Source organism: Ovis canadensis, chromosome X (assembly GCF_042477335.2).
Source record: "Ovis canadensis isolate MfBH-ARS-UI-01 breed Bighorn chromosome X, ARS-UI_OviCan_v2, whole genome shotgun sequence".
Taxonomy (NCBI): domain Eukaryota; kingdom Metazoa; phylum Chordata; class Mammalia; order Artiodactyla; family Bovidae; genus Ovis; species Ovis canadensis.
Genome location: NC_091727.1, coordinates 120656232 through 120680383, shown reverse-complemented (window position 1 = coordinate 120680383; position 24152 = coordinate 120656232). Strand labels below are relative to the sequence as shown.

General features: G+C 46.9%; 1 long non-coding RNA gene across 2 annotated transcripts; it reads right to left on the bottom strand.

Annotated features, from left to right (window-relative positions):
* Positions 1-3348: 3348 nt before the first annotated feature.
* LOC138930519 (uncharacterized) lies at positions 3349-21327 on the bottom strand. 2 transcript variants are annotated; one of them, XR_011446210.1, is made up of 4 exons: positions 20941-21327; positions 17992-18101; positions 16058-16169; positions 3349-5778 (listed from the first exon to the last, which is right to left on the bottom strand). It is a non-coding gene; the product is annotated as an uncharacterized lncRNA (long non-coding RNA). The 2 variants fall into 2 exon arrangements; XR_011446209.1 differs by having other exon boundaries at positions 16054-16169; positions 20941-21322.
* Positions 21328-24152: the final 2825 nt, after the last annotated feature.

Sequence of the window (24152 nt, the reverse complement as noted above, 5' to 3'; positions counted from 1 at the left end):
TTCGATCAAACAGGAAGATGCAAGGTGCTTCTGGAGGCGGTGGTGGACCAGAGCTCCAGTCACTTTCCACAGCCTCCCAGCTGGAGCACTTGGCATCCAGAGTGTGTTCCTTCAGCCAGTGTGCGTGGGTACAGGGGGTGGTGGCAGTGCCTCCAATGGCAGCCCCTGCCCTGTACCCAACGAGGCAGGTGTTGAGAGGGGACTTAAGGGCAGGAGCTTGTGCCTACTCTACATACCCCAGGACAGCTGAAAGAAACCAAGGTGTGTCCCCATTGGCTCCTAGCCACTTGAAGTGTAAACCACACTAAGTTGGCAGGAGCCTACCAACCACAAGTGCACACACACACACACACACAACACACACATCCAAGTGTAAATCACACTGAGTTGCCAGGGGCCTACCAACCATAACCATAGACACACACCCTTCCTTGGGTGGCTCCCATCCCTGGCCTTACTTACTTTGGGTGTTGTAGGAAAACTGACCTGCTCTGGGGTCTCTGGGGCAGCACCCATGGCCACTCTGGACTGACCCATGTGTGCCACCATCCATGCCTGAATACCCCGGGGCTCTTGTATAAGAGCCAGGTCCTTAGTGGGCACCTATCATCACACCACAGTAACTCAACGTCACTGTTGACCCCTGACCAGTGCCACCGGGCCAACATCCTTTGTGTCCCTCTGTGACCCATGAGAATGGGGCTCTCCAGCCACTGGCCAGGTGTGACTCGATCTGTGTGCCCACACTCAGGATGTTTCCCGAAGTCTTAGGCAGATGTAGGTGCTAAAGACAGTGCTGCAGGTCCAGTGCTGGGTACCTGCATGGGGAGTCTTCGCTCTTTTGTGATGAGGGCTGACTGAAAGGACCCCACGGAGACCAGGCCCCACAGACTGGAGCGACAGACTTTGAGGAGTGCCCCTCTGAAGTGGCCATGATGTTGAGACATCTGTCTTTGGCCAGGTTGGACAGGGCTTGGTGTTTCTTTTTTTCTTCAGTAAAGGGCTAAGAGAGACATCTTAGGGTGAGGGAAGGGGAAGGGCAGGTGGCCATTTCTGGAGCAGTGCTGCCATCAACAGGACAAGGGATCTGCCAAATACACGAACCCTGTACTGTCCCTTCCTGGGGAGGACTATAAGGGATTGAAGGGACAAGGGACAGTGGCCCCTGGGAAGTGCACCTCCCTCTGCCAGGGAGGTGTGAGAAGCAGGCCCCAGGGCTGGGTGGAGCCGAGAAAGCTCCAGGGACGCCACCAGGACAAGGGGCATGGCCAGGGTGCCTGCCCTGTGGGGTACAGGAAGTGGAGTCTCCATGGACCCTGGTAGCCACCATGTCTGGGCGGGACCAGAGGAAGCTGCTCTGAAGGAACCCAGTGCGGGGCTGCAGACATTGGCCCACAGGCCCCTTTCCCCCAGGAGCCAGAGCAGGATGGGCCTGGGTGGGCCCAGAGCCCCAGAAGCCTCTCTCTGGGCCTCTGTGTGGCCCAGGCAGAGACCATCCTGGACAACTGGAGTTCCGCTGCCATCAGGGGCGGAGGCAGGCCTAGTGACCTTCTGTCCAGTGCAGATGGCATGTGGATCCTGGCTACCCCGTGCCAAAGGAACCTGAGGCCCAAGGATAGCTCCCAGTCAACCTCCAAAGGCAACAGTACTCGCCGGACACAGGAGGCACCGCAGAAGGCGCCCTTGTCCTAAGCTGAAGAATCTCATTGGCAGGTGCAATGTCATCTTCCAGGGTGTCCAGGATTCTGGCTCTGGCCAGTCTTGTCCCCAGGTCTCCCAGAGCCACGTCCCAGAGAGCAGAGAAGAGCTCAGCCAAGTGGATCCCCAGGCCACGTCTTTGCAGGCTTCAGCTTTCTCCTCAAAAGGCCCTGAGCCTCAGTTCAGTGATGAGAGGAGGGCAGGCCCTACCTTCCACTCAGCCCTGGCTCTCCAGGTCTCAACCCTGTGCTTGCACCCGCAGCCCAGGCAGGACATCAAGAAGAAGAGGTCTGGAGAAGCTGCCTGAAGCTCACCTCTATTGGACTGAGAGAAATGCCTCCTACTTCCCTCTCTTTCAAGACCACCACTCTTCCAGCTTGTCTGCCAAGGCCAGGAGCCTGGTGCATCCTGCTGGGCACAGGGCTCTGCCTTCTAGTCCCCGGCTGACCCAAAGTGCCACTTCTGGAGCAAGCTCTGGGGCAGCTCATGCCTGCCCTTTCCCTGGCTCTAGCCTGTCTGAGGGGTGGGGGGGTGGGGTGTTTTTGTGGTAAGGGACAGGGCTGAGGCGGGGTGGCTTCCAACTGGAAGGAAATTTCCATGCGGGAACACTACCTCTTCCAAACATACCCCCTCACTTTCACCCCTCCTCGAAGGGTGCTGAATCCCACCCCATGCCCCTTCTTTCACCTTACTGAGTTGCCTGAAATGTTGTCAGGTGAGGTTATGCGGGCAGAGCCTCCCTTAGGACTGGGCCCTGACCAGCCTATGGGATCTGATGGGTCAGCTGGCACAGGTGGTCTCCTTGTGCCCCTGTGCCCAGGACCAATGTCTGCACATGCCGAACACGGAGCCCCTCGTGAAAAATCACAGCAGTCCTCCCCAAGAAGAGGACCTGGGTCCTCCATGGTGGGGCAGTGGAGGCGAGGAATAGGGGCTCCTTGGTTTCACAGTTCCGTTCCTGAAATAGAATGCCAAGGAAAACAGACCTGGATCCCCTCGCTGGCTGAGGACGGTTTCGCCCAACTCAGCTTCAGCATACTGCTCTGGGGCCAGTTTCATCCCACCATGAGTGGGTCTGGATATTCTGTGTCATAAGGCAGAGGAAGGACTTAACGGGATCTTGTGGGGCATGGGACCCAGACTCTTTGGCATAAGCAAATGTATACAGGGTGGCCACCTCTTCCCCTTTTGGCCTTTTCCATGGTGGCCAGGCACAGTGCCTCTGCCTGGCCAACAGTTCCTGGGTCGCCAGTGGCCCTGAGACTCAGGGACCCCACTGGTGTACCTCCCTCCTTAGGATCGTCAAGGATCCCCTGGCCACAGGCCCTGGGCTGGAGCTTCAGCTCCTTGTTCTTGAATATGGTGGCTGCTGAGGTCAAGCCCCCAAGGGTCTGGTAGCCATGGGCTCCTCCATGGGAGAGCCAGGCCCCAGAACACCACTGCCTGTTGCTTCCACAACTGCTCTGGAGGGGTGCCTGGTGGCCAAGTTAGCCCAGAATCCTCTAAGTGCTCCAGACACCCCCTTGCTCCCCTCACAGGCCTTCCCCAGCAGGATCCACAGCCAGGGCCTGGAGGCCAGGCTCAAAAATCTTCCACTTGATGGTGTTGCAGAAACCAGTACTCAAAAAACCAAGCACCACACTTGCAGAGTTGGAGAACTCAGGTTTATTATGCCGGTGGGCCCAGAGGAGTTAACATTCCAAGCTCTGAGCCCCGAACAAAGGGGTTACAGAGTTCTTATACATGGACAGGCATGATTAAGCGGGTTTGTGGGTTTGCAGGGGCTGGGCGATTGCAAACAGCAGGACAAGGGTGAGTGAGATAAGCTTCAGTTCCTAGTACTGTGAGTCCCCACTTTCTGAGACCTACGTGATACAGACTTTGCAAGGAGCAAGCTGAGTTACAGAGGCAGGAGTAGGAGGTTATGTAAAATTTTAACCTTTCCTCTTCAATGGCACTGTTGCTGCAGAAATGCCATCCACCCTCTGGAGCATGGCCTCTCCCTCTGTACTTTGCAGGTGAAAAAAAGGCCCATGGAGGCCCAAGAGTCTTCCAAGTGGTCCACAGGAATTTTGTGAAAAGAGGTGTCTCCTCCTTTGGAGGCTGCTCCTTGAGAGTAAGGACATAGCTAAAGGTGAAAGAGGAAAGAACAGGCTGCACTGACTCCACCTTGAGAAGGAAACTCCCTCTTGCATTCTCGGTGAACTCTGGACAATATACCTGGTAGCCATGGAGACAACATAGGTGCAGCCGAACAGGCCTCCCGAACTGATAAACACCAGATTCCATACCAAGATTTCTTGTCACCAGAAAGAATGTAATAAGCCCCTATGTAGTCAGTCACCTTTGTAATCTTTATGGCACCCATTGATGTAGGCTACAATATATAACCAGCTGACCCTTCTGATTATGAATCATGACTGTAACTTGATTGTATCTCCCTTTGACATTTTCCAGAGCAGGATTGAGGAATTTGGGGATGTGGGCTTGTGCACGTACACTTAGGGTATATAAGGTTTTCACAAAAATTGGTTGGGGTCCCTGGCTAAAGAGGAAACTCTGCCTCAGATTGGTTGGGGTCCCTGGCTAAAGAGGAAACTCTGCCTCAGACCTGCCGTTGTGATAAACTGCACTCTGCTGTCCACGTTGTCCTTCTGAATGACTGCTTCCCGGAGCGTTTGGCTACAACAAAAGGACATGCAAAGGAAGCCATCCATCTCTGGGTCCATGTCCACAGCACTCTAGGAGATTCTGAGTCCACATGGCCTGATCCCCATTTCCTGGAGACTGGGATGTGATGGATTCTGTCACTTTATTATTATTGGTCAGGATTAGGGCCAGAATTCCCTTGATGATTTACATAATTAGTGGTTTGTTGAAGACCTATGCTTCTTGGAATGAATCCAGGTTCTAGCCATGCATACAGAGGGTGTGCTCCTGTAATATGGATCCTTTTGGAATATGTGGAGAGATTGGTCCCTTCAGAGACTCTTTAGTGGCTCTGTTGTGTTTTCTAACTTGTTTCTAGCTACGTGACTGAGAGTGCTGAACAAACCCCAAACTGTCATTTGTCCCTTGTACCAGGACATTCATCCCTCATGGGAATCAATAAATTAAAAGTGGGAGAATGTGTATCTGTGGATGCAGGGCTAACAGGTTATTTATTTCAGGAACTTCAGGGCTACTATTTCAGGTAAGCAAAAAGGCTCATTGTGTTAAACTACACCTCTCAAACCCAGCAAAGTACTCTAGCAAATGAGTAAATGGTCACAGTGGGTTACATCACAATGGCTTTACGGTATAAAGTCCAGGCCATCTGTACATTTACTTCTCCTAAGGGTAGGTAGTGGAAAAGGCGATGGCACCCCACTCCAGTGCTCTTGCCTGGAAAATTCCATGGGTGGAGGAGCCTGGTAGGCTGCAGTCCATGGGATCACGAAGAGTCGGCCACGACTGAGCGGCTTCACTTTTGCTTTTCACTTTCATGCATTGGAGAAGGAAATGGCAACCCATTCCAGTGTTCTTGCCTGGAGAATCCCAGGAACAGGGGAGCTTGGTGGGCTGCCGTCTATGAGGTTGCACAGAGTTGGACACGACTGAAGCGACTTAGCAGCAACAGCAGCAGCAGCAGCAAGGGTAGGTAGTGTGGCTGGATCTTTCTTTTTTTAATGAAACAAGAAGACTGGTGTGGTGTTATGTTTTAGTTCTTATGTTTTTCATGTTCTTCATGTTTCATGAAGGATATTGATCTGCATGAGTGGCAAAGGTATTCAACAGTATTTTCTTTGCTTTTCAGGAACCAGTTTGGTAATAAAATCAAAGCATGTGATCAACAGCTCGTACATTATATTGGTGTGGACCCGAGAGCACAGACGAAGAGCAGACACTGACCTCACACTTCTGATAGGTATGTCATACAGTCCTCAGTTGTACTTTGATTGTTTCCTCCTTCTGTAGAGTAGGCTCCTCTCTCAAGGCAAGTGTCTCACCCAATTTCCTCAGGTTAGTGTCTGGTTAGTCGCATTTTCAGATATACTTGGTCGCTATAGTTGTTCATATTAATGATCAGAGGAGTTCTGCCTGTGGGGTCCAGATATCAAACTATTCGTAAGTTCCAACAGTCCTGAACTCAGTTAAAACTCAAAGCCAAGAAAAGGCCAATATTTTACTGGTGCCGATTTCAGACATCTGATAGGTACGGAAAAAAACTCCCAGGTGTACTTTGTGTTTTACTCCTTTGCCTTTTACAAAGATGATTTTCTGAAGTGTTTTAATGGTGTTTATACTAGTGCCATGGAGGTGTGCTGTTAATGCTAACACTGAGCAAAGGCAAGGTTACTTCAGTAACCTGAGACCTTTTAAAGCTATCAAAGTAGCCTTCCTGCATGAAGGGCAAGGATTCCCTAGCCAGAGGCCCTGGGGCAGGAGCTTCAACTCCTTGTTCCTGAATATGGCCACTGTCGAGGCCACACCCCTGAAGGCCTGGCAGCCAGGGGCTCCTTGGTGGGCAAGAGAGACCCCAGAACACCTCTACCTTTTGCTTCCACACCTATTCTGGTAGGGTGCCAGGCAACGAGGTTTCCCCAGAATCCTCTGAGTGACACAAACCCTCCCTTCCTCTCCTCACAGATCTTCCTCAGTAGGATCCACAGGAAGGGACTGATGCCATGCTCCAAAAGCTTCCACTTGATGGCACTCTTGCGCCAGAAATGCCAATCATCCTCTGGAGCTGGGCCTCTCTCTCCACCCTTTGTGTATCAAAAAAGGCCCATGGTGGCCAAAGAACCTTCCAAACCCTCCAAACTATGTTAGCCAGTGGAGTGCTGGGAAAAGAGGTGTGTCCTCCTTTGGGATCTTCTCCTTGGCGGTAATAACATACTGAAAAGGACATTCAGAGGAGCCCTCCATCTCTGGTTACATGTCCACAGCACTCTAGGATTTTCTGAGTCATGTGGCCAGGCCCCTCTTTCCTGGGAACCAGGATGTGATGTATTCTGTCAACTTAGTTATTATTGGTCAGGGTTAGGGCCAGAAGTACCTTGATGATTCACCTACTAGGGATTGGTTGAAGACCCTTGCCACCTCAAATAAATCCAGGTTCCAGCCATGCACACACAGTGTTTCTCCTGTAATAATGGATCATTTTGGAATATGAGTAAAGATTGGTCCCTAAGGAGCATTCTTACTTAAGTGACTCCATCTAGTTTTGGAACTTGTTTCTAGCTAGGTGACTGAATGAGAGTGCTGAACAACCCCCCAAAAATCACATGTCCCTTGTGTGAGGGCACTCATCCCTCATCAGTTCAGTTCAGTTGCTCAGTCATGTCCAACTCTTTGTGACCCCATGGATTGCAGCATGCCAGACTTCCCTGTCCATCATCAACTCCTGGAGCTTGCTCAAACTCATGTCCATCGTGTTGGTGATGCCATCCAACCATCTCATCCTGTCATCCCCTTCTCCCCCTGCCTTCAAGCTTTCCCAGCATCAGGGTCTTTTCCAGTGAGTCTGTTCTTCGCATCAGGTGGCCAAAGTATGAGTTTCAGGTTCAGCATCAGTCCTTCCAATGAATATTCAGGACTGATTTCCTTTAGGATGGATTGGTTGGATCTCCTTGCTCCTTGTTGGTCTCCTTGAGAAGACTCTCAAGAGTCTTTTCCAATACCACAGTTCAAAAGCATCAATTATTTGGTGCTCAGCTTTCTTTATAGTGCAACTAAAACATCCATACATCACTACTGGAAAAACCATAGCTTTGACTAGATGGACCTTTGTTGGCAAAGTAATGTCTCTGCTTTTTAATATGCTGTCTAGGTTGGTCATAGCTTTTCTTCCCAGGAGCAAGCGTCTTGTAATTTAATTGCTGCAGTCACCATCTGCAGTGATTTTGGAGCCCAAAAGAATAGTCACTGTTTCCATTGTTTCCCCCATCTATTTGCCATGACGTGATGTGACTGGATGCCATGACCTTAGTTTTCTGAATGTTGAGTTTTAAGCCAACTTTTTCACTTTCCTCTTTCACTTTCATCAAGAAGCTCTTTAGTTCTTCTTCACTTTCTGCCATAAGGGTGGTATCATCTGCATATCTGAGGTTACTAATATTTTGTCCTGGCAATCTTGACTCCAGCTTGTGCTTCATCCAGCCTGGCATTTCACATGATGTACTCTGCATATAAGTTAAATAAGCAAGGTGACAATATATAGCCTTGACGTACTCCTTTCCTGATTTGGAACCAGTCTGTATTCTATGTATAGTTCTAACTGTTGCTTCTTGATCTGCATACAGATTTCTCAGGAGGCAGGTCAGGTGGTCTGGTATTCCCATCTCTTTAAGAATTTTCCACAGTTCGTTGTGATCCACACAGTCAGAGGCTTTGGAGTAGTCAGTAAAGCAAAAGTAGTTTTTCTGGAACCCTTTTGCTTTTTCAATGATCCAGCGGATGTTGGCAATTTGATCTCTGGTTCCTCTGTCTTTTCTAAATCCAGCTTGAACATTTGGAAGTTCTCAGTAAATTATAACTGGGAGAAAGTTTCTGTATCTGTGGATGCAGGGCTAACAGGTTATTTATTTTAGTAACCTCAAGGCCAGTAACTTAGGTAAGCAGAAAGGCTCATCAGTGTTTGTGCACAAGCCTCAGTCCCAGCAAAGTACTCTATGAAGTGACTAAATGGTCACAGTGAGTTACATCACAATAGCTTTGCAGTACAAAGTCAAGAGTATCTCTGCATTTAGGCTTATTTCTCCTAAGTAGTGTTAAGAGGAAAAGTTAAAATTTTACACAACCTCCTGTTCCTTCTGCTTCTGTAACTCAGCTTGCTCCTTGAAAAGTCTGGATCACTTAGGTCACATAGTCTCAGAAAGTGGGGACTTACAATACTGGGAACTGGAGCTTCAGCTCCTTGTTCTTGAACATGGCAATTGCCAAGGCCATGCCCCCAGTGGTTTGACAGTCATAAGATTCCTTGGTGTGCCATCCTGGGCCCAAGCAGGATGACCTATCCCTTCCACACCTGCTCTGGAGGCGTGTCCCACAGGGAGGTTTGCCCAGAATCCTCTGAGTGTTCTGGTACCTCCTTTCCACCCCTCACAGGCCTTTCCTAGCAGGACCACAGGCAGGGGTGGGAGGCCATGTTCAAATGCATCCACTTGATGGCACTGTTGCTCCAGAAATGCTACCATTATCTCTAGCATTCTCTCTCCCTCCACCCTTTGTGGGTCGAAAAAGGCACTTGGAGGCCCAAGAACCTACCAAGCCCTACAAGAGGGTTGGCTCTACTGGAGTCTTGCCAGAAGAGGTTACTCTTTGAAGTGACTAAATGGTCACAGTGGGTTACATCACAATGGGTTTGCAGTATAAAGTCCAGCCCATCTGTACCTTTAGGCTTATTTCTCCTAAGGATAGGTAGTTGCTGGCTGGATTTTTCTTTTACTGGAACTAGAAGACTGGTGTGTTATTTTATTTCTTGCTTTTCTTGCTGAATTCCTTCTGAGGGAAGTTAATTTGCACCTGTGGCAAATGTATTCAACAGTATTTTCTTTCTTTCTAGGTTCAGTCAGAAAATCAAAGGGCGTTATCAACAGCTCATTTAGCCTGGTGTGGTCCCAAAGTACAAACAGAGATGAAGAGCAGACACTGACTTCACACTTCTGATGGGTATTTAATACAGCCCTCAGTTGTGTTTTGATTCTATTGTCCCTTCTGTACAGTAGGCTCCTCTCTCAAGGCAGGTCTCTCACTGAATTTCCTTTGGTCAGTGTCTGGATAGTAGTGTGTTCTGGTACATCTGCTCATTCCTGTCCAACTCTTTGTGACCCAATGGACTGCAGCCCATCAGCCTTCCCTATCCTTCTCTATCTCTCAGAGCTTGCTCAAACTCCTCCTGTCCATTGTGTTTGTGATGCTATTCAACCATCTCATCCTCTGTTGTCCCCTTCTCCTCCTGCCTTCAATCTTTCAGGTATACTTGGTTACTATAGTTGTTCACTGTAGTGATGAGAAGAGTTCTGCCTGTGCAATTCACATATCAACCTATTTATAAGTTCCAACACCCCTGAACTCAGTTTAAAACTCAAGCCCAGAAAGGCCATTAGTTTACTGGATCTAACTTCACACATCTGATAGGTATGCAACAGAACTCCCTTGTGTACTTTGTTTTACTCCTTTCCCTTTTACAAAGATGAGTTTCCTAAGTGTTCTAAATGAATTTATACTGGTGCCATGGAAATGCGTTATTAATACTATTAGTGAGCAAAGGCTTTGACTGTATGAATCAGAATAAACTGTGGAAAATTCTTAAAGAGATGGGAATACCAGACCACCTGACCTGCCTCTTGAGAAACCTGTATGCAGGTCAAGAAACAACAGTTAGAACTGGACATGGAACAACAGACTGGTTCCAAATAGGAAAAGGAGTACGTCAAGGCTGTATATTGTCACCCTGCTTATTTAACTTCTATGCAGAGTACATCATGAGAAACGCTGGACTGGAAGAAGCACAAGCTGGAATCAAGATTGCCGGGAGAAATATCAATAACCTCAGATATGAAGATGACACCACCCTTATGGCAGAAAGTGAAGAATAGCTAAAGAGCCTCTTGATAAAAGTGAAAGAAGAGAGTGAAAAAGTTGGTTTAAAGCTCAACATTCAGAAAACTAAGATCATGGCATCCAATCCCATCACTTCATGGCAAATAGATGAGGAAACAGTGGCTGACTTTATTTTTCTGGGCTCCAAAATCACTGCAGATGATGACTGCAGCCATGAAATGAAAAGATGTGTACTCCTTGGAAGGAAAGTTATGACCAACCTAGACAGCATATTAAAAAGCAGAGACATTACTTTGTCAACAAAGGTCCGTCTAGTTAAAGCTATGGTTTTTCCAGTAGTCATGTATGGATGTGAGAGTTGGACTATAAAGAAAGCTGAGTGCTGAATGAGGAATTGATGCTTTTGAACTGTGGTGTTGGAGAAGACTCTTGAGAGTCCCTTGGACTGCAAGGAGATCCAACCAGTCCATCGTGAAGGAGATCAGCCCTGGGTGTTCACTGGAAGGACTGATGTTGAAGCTGAAACTCCAATACTTTGGCCACCTGATGCGAAGAGCTGACTCATCTGAAAAGACCCTGATGCTGATAAAGATTGAGGGCAGGAGGAGAAGGGGATGACAGAGGATGAGATGGTTGGATGGCATCACCGACTCAATGGAAAAGGGTTTAGGTGGACTCCGGCAGTTGGTGATGGACAGGGAGGCCTGGTGTGCTGCGGTTCATGGGGTTACAAAGAGTCTGACACGACTGAGCGACTGAACTGAACTGAACTGAGTGAGCAAAGACAGGGTTACTTCAGTAACCTGAAACCTTTTAAATCTATCAAAATAGCATGATATTTTCACAAACCCTAGAGCTAGCTTCCCTGGTGGCTTAGAGGGTAAAGCATCTGCTTTCAGTGCAGGAGACCAGGGTTCAATCCCTGGGTCGGGAAGATCCCCTGGAGAAGGAAATGGCACCCCACTCCAGTACTCTTGCCTGGAAAATCCCATGGATGGAGGAGCCTGGTAGGCTACAGTACATAGGGTCACAAAGAGTCGGACACGACTGAGTGACGACACCTTACACCTTAGAGCTAGGAAGGATTTTGAAATGATCTTGTTTATCCCCTGGGTTGCTGAAGGAAATATCTTCTGTCTTTCTATGCTGGAATATCTGAAGAACGATATGAAACTTCGCATGTGAAATGTACTTTGTTATATAGCCCCTTCTAGTTAAGAAACTTTGTTTATACCTTATTGAAATCTCTGTTGAGAAGGTTCCAGCAGAAACTCATTTGTAGTTTCTTTACAGGAAGAAAACTAGTTCTGTCAAATGCCTGTTCTGTATTATTATTCTGGTTATAACACAGGGTAGGCTCAGTAATATGAAAGAGAAATAGGTTATTATTTGTAATTGTAATATTAGGTTGATGCAAAAATATTTGTACTTTTGCATTGTTGAACTTTGCCCTTTATATTGGCATACATTGTTTAATAAATGTGATTATGTTATACATCATTTTAATGTACATTTCTTGCTTTTTTGTGCTAATGACATGTTTATTTTATATTTATGTCTATTTATTTTATATTTATTTATTTTAGACTAGGAAAATATTAGACAAAAGGAGAATTCAAGCAATTTTCTTATTTAGGTTCACAATGGACTTCTCATGTTCAAATATGCTCTGGGAATGAATATTTAGCCATGAATACATTTTACTTCAGACTCTAAAGACAAATATAGTTAGCAGTGTATATCACTTTTAGAAATAAATGATGCATATATATATATATATATATATAGCTTTCTAAAATGTCTGACTTGAGGTGACATTTGCAGGAAAGGACAAAGAAATGGAAATATTATCTATACGTAGCTAGACTTAAGGTGTGTTCAGTATAAGTATTCTGGCTTGTTTGAACCTATTTAGAGTGATTAGGTAAAACTGGGACAGGATTCACCAGATCAATGTCCCTTTTAAAAGAGGAAAAAAATCCTGGGTTCTACACCCAGAACCCTATAAATTTGACTGGCTAAAGACAGATTATGTGGAGAAAAACAAATAGAAGTTTATTAACATATGTACTGCCCAAGTAAACATGGGAGTGTTCATCAGTAACCCCCACTTCTGGATGTATATCTGAAAGAAAAGAAACCATTATCTTGAACAGATACCTGCACTCCCATGTTCACTGCAGCATTATTTACAATAACCAAAACACAGAAACAACGTAGGTGTCTACTGTGGGGAGAATGGATAAAGAAAATGTGATATAGGGACTTCCCCAATAGTCCAGTGTTTAGGACTCTGCATTTTCACTGCCAAGGGCCTAGATTCAATCCTTGGTCAGAGAACTAAGATCCCACAAGTTGTGTGGTGCCCCCCTTCAACAAAGTAGCAAAGATAATGTGATACACACACACACACACACACACACAATGAATTACTCTTCAGTCACAGAAAAGAAGGAATTCTACTACTTGCAGCAACATGGATAAATCTTAAAGGCATTATGCTATGTGAAAAAAGTCAGAGACAAATCATATACTTCTTTGTATGTGGGATCTGCTAGGGACAGGGGAAGTAGGTGAAAATGGTCATAAAGTACAAATTTCTTCTTATAAGTGATGAATAAGTGCTGGAGGTTTAATGTACAGCACAGTGAATTTTTTGTACACTTGAGTCGCTAACAGCAAATCTTAGCTAACTATGTGAGGTGATATTAACTAATCTTATTGTGGTAATCACTTTGCAGGATATATGTATAGAGATCATCATAATTGTATACCCACACAGTGTTAGAGGTCAAAGTTAAATAAGAGTACCTCTTCCTTTTAAAGGAGAGACACATTTTACAAATGAAAATTTCCCTTGTAAATGGAAATTTCCTTTGTAGAAGGAAAGCCTGTGCTATTTTTGGAGCTTTTCATGTGTTGGGGCCTTTACCTGAAAATATTACAAAGAGGCAGGTTTTGGGGTGGCATACTCTGAACTCCTATTCAGATGGGTGTCTTCTACCTAGCACCCATAGTTTAACTTCTCACCTTCACTCTCGTAACTTTCTATACAAGTGTTTCAGTTAATCATCATAAAGCATATATCATTCAACACTCAGATTTTGGGGAGCCTCTCATTTTGGATGCTCAATTAAGGTTGTAAAAAGATTCCAGTTTGTATTTTGTACAATGCAACCTCTTTTCAAGGTTATACAGTTAAGAAATGAACTGTCAGAGTATTTTTTTTTAATTTAATACATTTTTAGTAGTTTTAGGTTTACAGAAAAATGAGTGGAAAGTACAGAGAATATGACCGTTTGCCTACTCTGCACTCCAGCTTTCCCTCTTAACAGCTTCTGACAGTGTTACACATTTGTTACAACTCTAGTCTGTAATGAACTCTAGTTTACATTGGGGTTCAATATTTGTGTCACACTTCTATAGGTTTTGACAAATACATAATGATATGTGTCCACCATTATAGTACATTAGATAGACTCTTATTGTCCTAAAAAAAAAAATCCTGTGTCCCACCTATTCATCTCTCCATCCCTCCGTGGAATCCTTGATAACCACTTATCTTTTAACTGTCCCCAGTTTTTGCCTTTTCTTGAATGTCATACAGTTGGAACCTTATCAGTAAACTCTTTTTTCCCCCAGGTTGGCTTCTTACACTTAGCAATGTGGATTTAGGATTCCTCCAAGTACGTTTGCAGCTTGATAGCTCCTTTCTTTTATTCCACACTATATTTGTTCATCTATTCACCGACTCAAGGACATCTTGGTTGCTTACAAGGTTTGGAAATTATGAAAAAAACTATAAACATTTGTGTACATGTTTCTCTGTGATTGCCAAACTTCCAAAGTGTGGGAAATAAAGCCCACTGGCCCAAACCAAAAGAATGGACTTGGAGACACAAGGTGCAATGGGAAGCAAGGCTTTAGCGAAGGTCTTGCAAGATGTGTCTGGTGGGCAGGCACACCCAGGGCAGTTACAACAAGCAATTTATTTTCTAGCACTCGAGTCCCTTCCCCAGTTGCTCAATGGCTGAGTACTATAGGGTAGATAAATAATCTTTCCAGAGGTTGCCTAAGTATATTTCCTTCTTTATGGGCTGGACCTTTCCTAACAACTTATTTCCACTTTTGCTCACATTTATTACTGTCCTTATGTTTTGAATTCACCACCAGAAGGAGCCAGCGTGAAACCCTGAGCATCCCACTTTCCCTTTGTTTGCGTGCTAGTAAATTTTCTTTTTTCCTCAAAGATAGCTACCCTTCAAAATAGACCACATTAAGTTTTCATTTATTACACAGAGTGGTTAGAATATTTTGTATTCCTACTGGCAATGAATGAGTTCATCTTGATTAACAACTTCATTAACATTTGGGGTTGATGTCATTTTTACCATGAAGTCAGGGGCATATTTCACTTTACTATGACTACCACCAAGAGTCCTCTACCGACACCTCCACAGGGGTACTTTCATAAAAATAACCAGCAACTCTTTGAAATTAAGACTGTCAGAAACCTTGGGAGGTAAAAATGGGTACTTATTGAATATATAGTATATTTAAAAATTTCCTAAAACTATGCAGACATTTATAGTGATGATAATTACGGCATCTCTACACCTATTCCAAAAGGATTCATGTAACACAAGTACACACTTTGTATGCATGGTTACAACCTGGATTTATTCCAAGTGGCAAAGGCCTTCAACCAAAACCTAATTATTATATCATCAAGGGAATTCTGGCCTGAAACTTGACCAATAACAAACTGACAGAACATATCACATAGTGATCGCCAGAAAACGGAGGATCCAGGCCGTGTGGACTCAGAATCTCCTAGACTGCTATGAACATGAACTACAGGTGGACAGGATGCTTTAGATATACACAAAGGTATGACCTTACTGCCAAGAAGCAGCCCCCTAATGAGGAGACACCTCTTTAACAATCCAGAGCAATGCCCCGTTATAGCACTTAGAAGGCTCTCGGGCACAACCAGAGCCTTTTTTCACCAACATAGGGCAGAGGGAATGGCCCAGCAGGAGAGGGCAATAGCATTTCTGGGAAAACAGTGCCATGAAGGGGAAACTTTTTCAGCATGGCGTGCAGGCCCTTCCTGTGGATCCTGCTGGGGGAAGGCCTGTGACGGGAGGAAGTGAGGGTTTCCAGCACTCCGAATATCCTGAGCGAACCTGGCGGCCTGCCACCTCACCAGAGCAGGTGTGGGAGCAACAGGTAGTGGTGTTCCAGGGCCTGGCTACCCCACCAAGGAGCCCCTTGCTGTCAGGCCCTCGGGGGCATGGCGTCAGGAGCGGCCATGTTCAGGAACAAGGCGCTGAAGCTCCTGCCCCCGGCCACCTGGCCCATCCTGCAAGAAGGCTACTTTTGATAGATTCAGAAGGACTCAGGTCGCTGAACTAATCCTGCCTTTGCTCAGTCTTAGCATTAAGGACATACCTCCACAGAACCAGTATAAACTGGATTAAAACACTTCAGAAAATCATCTTTCTGAAAGGCAAAGGAGTAAAAGACAAAGTACACCGGGGAGTTTTCTTCGACACCCATCAGACGTATGAAATAGGCTCCAGGAAAATAATGGCCCTTGCCGGGCTCCAGTTTTAGTTGAATCAAGCAGGGAAAACTTTTCTGATCATTACAATGATACAGCTTGTAGTGACTAAGTCTACCTGAACACGCTACTCACCAGACAGTAACCCGAGAAATTCGGTGAGGGACCTGCCTTGAGAGAGGTGCCTACTCTACAGAAGCAGGTAACAGAACCAAAGCACCACTCAGGGATGTATTATGTACCTACGAGAAGTGTGGAATCAGTGTCTGTTCTGCGTCTATGCCTCAATGCTGGCTCCACACTAAGGCAACGTACGAGCCGTTCATCACACTCTTTTATTATTTTAGCAAGCCGCGACCTGGAAAGGAAAGAAAATACCGTTGAATTCCTTTGCCACAGATGCAGATCAACATCCTTCAGTAAGAATTTAGCTTGAAAAATATAAGAAACAAAACAAAACACACACCAGGCACTTCCTAGTTCCATTAACAGAAAACAAACAAACAAAAAAACCCGGTCAAACCGCACTACGTACCCTTAGGAGAAGTCAGCCTAAACGTCCAGATGGTCTGGACTTTATACTGCAAACCCACTGTGATGTAACTCACTGTGACCATTTAGTCGCCTGTATAGTCACTTGCTGGGACTGAGGTTGTGGTTTAACATGCTGATGACCTTTCCTGCTTACCTAAACTACCAGCCCTGAGGTGTGTGAAATGAATAACCTGTTAGCCCTGCCTCCACAGATACACAAACGTTCTCCCACTTACCACCTACTGATTCCCATGTGGGACGAGTGTCCTGGCACAAGGGACATATGATGTATCTAGGGTTTGTTCAGCACTCTCAGTCACCTAGCTAGAAACAAGTTACCAAAGTGGACGGAGCCACTTAAGTAAGAATGTTCTGTGGGGACCAATCTCTACACCTGTTCCAGAAGGATCCATTATTACAGGAGTGCACACTATGATGCTCGGCTAGAACCTGGATTTATTCCAAGTGGCAAGGGTTTTCAACCAAACCCTAATATGTGAATCATTGAGGTAATTCTGGTCCTAATCCAGATCAGTAACAACAAAGTGACAGAATCCATCACATCCCGGTCCTCCGAGGAAGCAGTGGCCAAGCCACACAGCTCAGAGTCTCAGAGACTGCTGTGGACCTGGACCCAGAGCTGGACGGCTCCTCTGGATGTCCTTTTTCCTAGGGGCTTACTGCCCAGGAGAGGCCCTCAAACAGGAAACACCTCTTCCCCCAACATTCCAGTGGAGCCAACCTAGCTGTGAGGGTTTGGAAGGCTTTTTTGGCTACCGTGTGCCTTTTTCAACATGCAAAGGGTGGAGCGAGAGGCCCAGCTACAGAGGGTGGTTGGCATTTCTGGAGCAACAGTGCCATCAAGCGGAAACCTTTTGTGCATGGCGTGCAGGCCCTTCCTGTGGATCCTGCCGACGGGAGAAGGAGGGGGGAAGGCCTGTGACGGGAGGAAGTGAGAGTTTCCAGCACTCCGAAGATCCTGAGAGAACCTGGCAGCCTGCCACCTCACCAGAGCAGGTGTGGGAGCAACAGGTTCTGGGGCCTGGCTTCCCCACCAAGGAGCCCCTGGCTGTCAGGCCCTCGGGGGCGTGGTGTAGGCAGTGGCTATGTTCAGGAACAAGGTGCTGAATCTCCTGCTCCAGAGCCTCTTGCCTGGGGATCCTTGCCCTTATGCAGGAAGGCTGGTTTGATAGGTTTAAGAGGTCTCAGGTTACTGAAATAACGCTTCCTTTGCTCAGTCTTGGCATTAAGAACACATCTCCATGGCACCAGTATACACTGGATTAAAACAGTTCAGAAAGTAATATTTGCAGAAGACAAAGGATTAAAACACAACGTATACCTGAGAGTTCTATTCCATACCTATCAGAGGTGTGAAATTGGCTCCAGTAAAATACTGGTCTTTTTCGGGTTTGAGTTTAAACTGAATTCAAGGTTCTTGGATCAAGGTTGTTGATATTTGCATCCCCCAGGCAGAACTCTTCTGGTCATTACGATGAACAACTGTAGCAACTAAGTATACCTGAACGTGCTAGTACCAGACACTGACCCAAGGAATTTCTGTGAGAGTTGTTCCTTGAGAGAGAAGCCTACTGTACAGAAGTGGGTAGAAGAATCAAAGTACAACTGAGGGCTGTATTACCTACCTATCAAAAATGTAAAGTCAGTGTCTGGCTTCGTCTGTCCTTGCACTCTGGGTCCACAACAAGGCAATATATGAGCCGTTGATCAAGCCCTTTGATTTTCTTACCACGACCTGCAAAGGAAAGAAAATATGTTGAATACCTTTCCCTCAATGCAAATTACTTTCCCTCAGTAAGAATTCAGCATGAAAAATATGAGAAATAAGACAAAAAACACTTCAGTCTTTTTCTAGTTCCATTAAAAACAAAAAAATCCAGCCAGTCACTACCTATTCTTAAAAGAAATAAGCCTAAACATACAGATTGTCTGGACTTTTCACTGCAAACCATCTGTGATGTAACCCACTGTGACCATTTAGTTACACCATACAGTAATTTGCTGGGACTGAAGCTTTTGGTTTAACACAGTGATGAGCCTTTCTGCTTACCTAAACTATTGGCCCCGAGGCTCCTGAAATAAATAACCTGTTAGCCCTGAATCCACAGATATACAAACCTTCTCCCACATTCAACTGTTTGATTACCACGAGGGATGAGTGTCCTGGCACAAGGGAGAAATGACAGTTTGGGGTTTGTTCAGCACTCAGTCACCTAGCTAGAAAGAAGTTAGAATGGAGCCACTTAAGTAAGAATGTTGTGTAGGGACCAATCTCTATACCTATTCCATAAGGATCCATATTACAGGAACACAGCCTTTGTATGTCTGGCTAGAACCTGGATTTATTCCAAGTAGCATAGGTCTTCAACCAGCCACTACTTATGTAAATCATCAAGGTTAATTCTGGCCCTAACCCTGACCAGTAATAACAAAGTGACAGAATACATCACATCCCAGTCACCAGGAAATGGGGATCTGGCCATTTGGACTCAGAATCTCTTAGAATGCTATGGACATGGACCCAGAGATGGATGGCTTCCTTTGCTTTTCCTTATCTGTACATTCTTACTGCAGAGCAGAAGAGGAGACATCTCTTCCCACAACACTCCAGTGGATGGCTTGGAAGACTCTTGGCCCCCATGGGCCTTTTTTCACCTGCAAAGTGTGGAGGGAGAGGCCAGGCTCCAGAGTGTGGATAGCATTTCTGGGGCAAGAGTGTCATCAAGCGGAAACTTTTTGAGCCTGGCCTCCTAGTCCTTTGGTCAGTCTTACAGGAAATCAGTCCTGAATATTCATTGGAAGGATTGATGCTGAAGCTGAAACTCTAATACTTTGGCCACTTGATTCGAAGAACTGACTCACTGGAAAAGACCCTGATGCTGAGAAATATAAAGGCAGGAGGAGAAGGGGAAAACAGAGGATGCGATGGTTGGATGGCATCACCAGCTCAATGGACATGAGTTTGGGCAGTCTCCAGGAGTTGGTGATGGACAGGGAGGCCTGGTGTGCTACAGTTCATGGAGTCTCGAAGAGCAACTGAAGTAAACTGAACTCCTGGGTCCTGCCTCTGGATCCCACTGGGGAAGGCCTGTGATGATAAGAAGGGAGGGTTTGGAGCACACAGAGGATTCTGGGAGAACCTGGCCATGGTGCACCCCTCTAGAGCAGGTGTGGAAGGGACAGGCAGTGGTGTTGAGTGTGGGCTCGCAGGCCCACCAAGGATACCAAGGCAGCAGGCCCTCAGGGGCGTGGCCTAGGCAGCTGCTATTTTCAGGAACAAGGAGCTGAAGCTACTGCCCCAGGGCCTCTGGTCAGGGGATTCTCACCTGTCCTGCAGGAGCAAGGTCCCCCAGTGTAGACCTTGGGGTCTCAGGGCTACTGGGGATCCAGGATCTATTGCCCCGGTGGAGGCACAGTGCCTCGCCACCATGCACAAAGCCGTTAACGGGAAGAGGTGGCCACCCTGATAAGGGTGAACATCCAGCAGACAGGATGTGTAATTTTGCCTGATGAAGGCTTGGTCCCAGACCCAGACAAATGCACATGCACTTTATATCCGGCTTGGAGTTGAGTTTTTGTTTACTTTTGCTACTGCCAAAGAAAGTCTGGGTCCCATGCCCTACAGGATCCCGTGAGGCCCTTCCTGTACTGTATGACACGGTATCCATACCCACTCACAGTGGGAAGAAACTGGCCCCTGAGCGGTATGCTGAGTTGGGCGTCACCATCCGCAACCAGCGAGGGGATCCAGGTCCATGTTCCGCCTGTATTACCAGACATTCCCTCACCTCTAGAACTGTCTCAAGTGGCCCCAAAACCTTTTTACCCATGAAATGCTTATAATCCCACTGTAAACAATGTACAGTCCTTTACAAGAAAATCCCTGACCCTTTTATTTCGATTGCCCTCCTTCCCTGGTGGCTCAGTCGGTAAAGAATCTGCCTGCAATGCGGGAGACCCGGTTCGATCCCTGGGTTGGGAGGATCCCCTGGAGGAAGGCATGGCAACCCACTACAGTATTCTTGTCTGTAGAATCCCATGGACAGAGGAGACTAGCAGGCACAGTCCATGGGGTCACAAAGAGTCGGACACGACTGAGCGACTAAGCACAGCACATTCTTCCACGTGGTTCAATGATACGTGAGAATGGAGCTACATTTTTTTTTTTTTAGGTCAAAAACTCATGAAAGGAAATGTTACTTCTCTAGGGTTGTATTCGAGATGCCCAGTCCCCGTGGTCAGCACGTCAATCTCACTCGATGAAGGGGACTCCAGGGCAGCCACATAAATGGGGAGGGAGTAGCAGCTGGCGAGCCTCCCACACTCCTCCGGCCCGCCCCGCCCTCTGCCCACTGGGGACCGCTTCCAGGCCCACCGACCGGGAGGCCCGAGGGGCTCTACTTGGACCCTGTCCCTACTGGCGCGAGGGCACAGAACACACACGGCAATACAATCCCGGTGCTCACGCTCACCCAGCCCAGCCTAAACGCCAAACCACGGCCCGGCCCATGCGGCGCCCCCCTGCCCGTCTCCGCTTCCCCCGGCCGGCCGGGCTGCAGCCAACACTGGCCTACCTTGCATGCAGGGTACAGGCTGCTCAGACGTTAGAAGATGGGGAGGGTCCCTCCAGCCAGAAAGGCTGCTGGTCCCGGCCCCGCGTCGCCCCGCGTCGCCCCAGGGAAAGGACACAAAGGAGGCTGAGTGGACCAAAGTGGCTAAGGCCACGCTTCGGCGGGAAAGAACCGGTCCCCTCTGACCTTCGCGCGATAGCTGGTGAGGTTCGACTGCGACCCAGCTCACCCCTGCCGTAAAGTGTCGCCCGCGTTACCTCGTCAATATGACCCCATCCCCCCACCACCACCGTCGTGGGCGTCTCCGAGGAGACGCAACGGAGGTAGAGTGCTGAGGTGGGATGGGTTCATCCTCGCCCCTAGTCGTGGGCATCTCCTTGGCGGCGCACTGGAGGTGGGGCGCTGAAGAAGGAGGGGTTGGGAATCCGATTCCTAGCTGTTGACCCCGCCCAGGGGAGGGCTGAGACAGCCTCAGTTGGTCCCAGGAGTGCGAGTGCGAGAGGTGAGATTAGGAAGGTGACAGGAAACCTCACGAGAGCCCATTTGTCTCCCTTGTAGGGTCCATGCCGCCAGCGACGAAAGTGAAGGAATGGTAAAAACGGAAATTTTACCGTTCGACAGTCGCAAAACTATTTAGAGGAAAAAAGTTTAAGTAAGTACAATATCAAATGATGTTAAAAGTTTGTATACTTCATATGCTTGAGGTTATTACTTGAATTATCCCTCCTCAAGTGAGAGGCAGAGTCCCAAGAGGAGACGCTCCTTGTGCCCGGTCACCTCCTGCTCTTTGTCAAGGGCCTGTTAGGGAGCCACTACCTCTTAAGCGCCTTTTCCCAGGGTTACCTCAGGTGGTGTCCACACCGGCTTGGTGCGGGGGATGTTTTGTGTCTGAGAATCGCAGAGACAAACAGGTTATTCCTGCCTGACGGGTGCCTTGACTAATTTTTCCTGTGGTGCAAAGTTACATTCTCCTCTAGCGAAATAACTTTCAAATAAAGGAGACATGGGCTTCCCGGTGGCTCAGCGGTATACAATTCGCCTTCAGTGCAGGAGACGGGAGTTCGATCCCTGAGTTGGGAAGATCACTTGGAGAAGGAAGTGGCGACCCACTCCAGCCTCCTTTTCTGAAGAATCCCATGGACAGAGGAGCCTGGCGGGCTACAGTCCATGGTGTTGCACAGAGTCCCACACGACTGAAGCGACTTAAGCAAGGCAGAGGAAACACAAGTAGCACAGATAAGAAAAGGAAGGTAACAGATAATGCCTCCACTCAGAGATGACAGATATTAAATTTGGGCTTGTGTCCACCTGGTACCTTGTTCCTTACAGAGGTGTTAATGGGGTTTAGAAAGCGGGAGATTGATACAAATAAAGATTGTCTTTAGAAACAATGGTCTCTTGGAGCTTGAGTAGCCTGCAGCATTTTGGTGGCTAAAATGATCAAGACTGTGAAGACGGTCTTATTAAAAGGTTCATTCCATCGACAAATGTAATTCAAGCTTGATTATTCTTTAAGGAAAAACATCTTAACAAATTCAGAAGTTTTTCAAGGGAGAACTGAAGTCATCCTTACCCAGATCTATTCCCCAGTGTAACCACCCTTCAAAGAAACAATCGAAGTAAACCCATGAGCTCTGCACCCACTGCAGGGCAGCACAACTGACCTGCTGCCTACCCCTAATGCCTCAGGATTTCCTGCCCCCATTCTGCTCCCCACACAGGACCTGCACAGGCTCAGGGTCCCCAAGACCACCTGCTGTCTGGCTAGTCCCAATCTTAGCTCAGGATCTGACTCTTGGCCCCTTTACGCCCCCATTCCCTGTTTTTTGGGCAGAGGTGGTGGGAATTTCCAGGGCAGAAAGGAGAAGGACAATGAGGACCCTGAGGTGCTTAGTTCTGCCCAGGCAGCTTCCTCCTTGCGTTTCAGGTCAACAAAGGAAATTTCACAAAACCCAGCCACTTTCAACTCCTAAGGAGTGAAGGGAGGGGTTCATGCCCTTCTTCAATTTACCCACCTTGATGAGGGTGGAAAGGGAAGGAAGTGTCCACGTCCTCTCCAGGTGGAATTACCTGACCAGCCTCTGAGCTCTGGATCTCAGCTGCCCCTCTGGATTCCTCTGTGAGTTTTTTTTTCCTTCACTCTAGGTAGAAGTGGCTGTTTCTCCACACGGAAATCCAAGTCAAATTCTTTTTTTCTGTGTCCCTTCCCTGCATAAACACAGATTAAATAACTACTCATTGTGCCTGGAAATCGAGGTCCAAAGAGGCTATGTGGCTTTGCCACCTAGTTCACACACGGGGGTCTCTCATGATGCAGATCCACTGCTCTCTCCACACAAATGGCCACTGAGTGCAAGAGAAGATGTTCAACATCAATAATCATTGGAGAAATCAACATGAAAATCCCAAGAGATACAACTTCATATCTACCAGGGCAGCTCTAATTATTTTTTTTCAGGCTTCTTTCATGTTATTATTTTTTCTTTTTTTAGAAAATTAATTAATTTATTTTATATGGAGGCTAATTACTTTACAATACTGTAGTGGTTTTTACCAAACATCGGCATGAATCAGCCATGGGCGCACATGTGTTCCCCATCCAGAACCCCCCTCCCACCTCCCTCCCCATCTCATCCCCCAGGGTCATCCCAGTGCACCAGCCCTCAGCACCCTGTCTCATGCCTCAAACTTGGAGCGGTGATCTCCTTCACATATGATAATATAGATGTTTCAACACTACCCTCTCAAATCATCCCACCCTCACCTTCTCCCACAGAGTCCAAAAGACTGATCTTTACATCTGTGTCTCTTTTGCTGTCTCACATATAGGGTCATCTTTACCATCTTTCTAAATTCCATATATATGCATTATTACACTGTATTGGTGTTTTTGTTTCTGGCTTACTTCACTCTGTATAATAGGCTCCTGTTTCATCCACCTCATTAGAACTGATTCAAATGCATTCTTTTTAATGGCTGAGTAATATTCCATTGTGTATATGTATCACAATTTCCTTATCCATTCATCTACTGATGCATATCTAGGTTGCTTCCATGTCATGGCTATTGTAAACAGTGCTGCGATGAGCATTTGGACACATGTGTCTCTTTCAATTTTGGTTTCCTTGGTGTGGATGCCCAGCAGTGGGATTGCTGGGTCGTATGGCAGTTCTATTTCCAGTTTTTAAGGAATCTCCACCCTCTTCTCCATAGTG